This window comes from Suncus etruscus, chromosome 19, assembly GCF_024139225.1.
Source record: "Suncus etruscus isolate mSunEtr1 chromosome 19, mSunEtr1.pri.cur, whole genome shotgun sequence".
NCBI classification, from domain to species: domain Eukaryota; kingdom Metazoa; phylum Chordata; class Mammalia; order Eulipotyphla; family Soricidae; genus Suncus; species Suncus etruscus.
This window is the reverse complement of record NC_064866.1, coordinates 10990321-10991437: the sequence shown is the minus strand read 5'-3', so window position 1 is coordinate 10991437 and position 1117 is coordinate 10990321.

Here is a 1117-nt window from a genome sequence, read left to right as displayed (position 1 = left end):
TTGACCCATGCTTGGTGGCCCCTCATGCCCCCATCAAACTATGGACTGTTGCATGATAACGGAATCAGCTTCAGCAAAACCCCTAGTTCAAGGACAATATAGGGTTCCATAATGCCGCAAAACATGTCTCAAACTCAACTATCACCTGTTGTCTTCAAATACCCTTGTTTACTTTCTTTTTTTTTTCTTTTTAAATCACAAAAGGGTCACATGTATCTCCTTTGTATATCTCAGATGTATTACCTTACCATCTATAACTTTTTTCGAATATCCTCATATAGTGACAATTTTGCCCACTAGATTAGTTATTTGATTGTTTGATTTTCCCCCTGTGAGATCTGTTTTATAAGCAATACTGGTAGAAGAGTAATTCTGTATAGATTTCACGTTTATACCAAGTTATGGGAAATGTTGGACTTTATTCTTCGACCCCCAGATGCACCAACAATATCTTGTGGCATTGCTTCTCTTTTGCATAGGCACATTAAAATGGGAAAATAATGCATATGCAAACAAGTTCTTATCTAATAGAGATGGGAACACAAATTTGGTAATATAATTAGGCCTTTTACCCTGAACATTGGCATAATGATTTGGCTTAGGCCTCAGAAGAATGGGCATCGCCCACACACACCTGAACAATGGATACCATCTATGGAAACAACCACAATTGTCTTTAACATTACCAGAATCCAAGCCTCTATCAGAGAAGACCTACCACTGCTTTGGCATTGATTTACTCCAAAGAGTGCACTCAACACCCATGCGACTCAGCAACAGTCTGCAGATCACTCCACATTTAATGATATGCTGAAACTAGAGGATGCTCCACATCAGCCTGACATTGATGAAAGAAATGCACAGAATCCAGAGTCTTTAAATATAAGAGTCTGATACCAACAATAGCTAAAGTGTGAAAAAGTTTCACCAGGACCTTGAGAATGACTGGAGTTGGATAGACTGGTATGTCTGGAACCCAGAGTCTGTCTTATGCCAATAAACTTCTGGGGTGAGGCCTTTTTGTAATCAGGTCAAGGATTTTTTTCCATATTTACCATTTTTCTGGACCTATGCAAACATTGGCGATTGCCAATATCACACCTTTACTATATTTTTT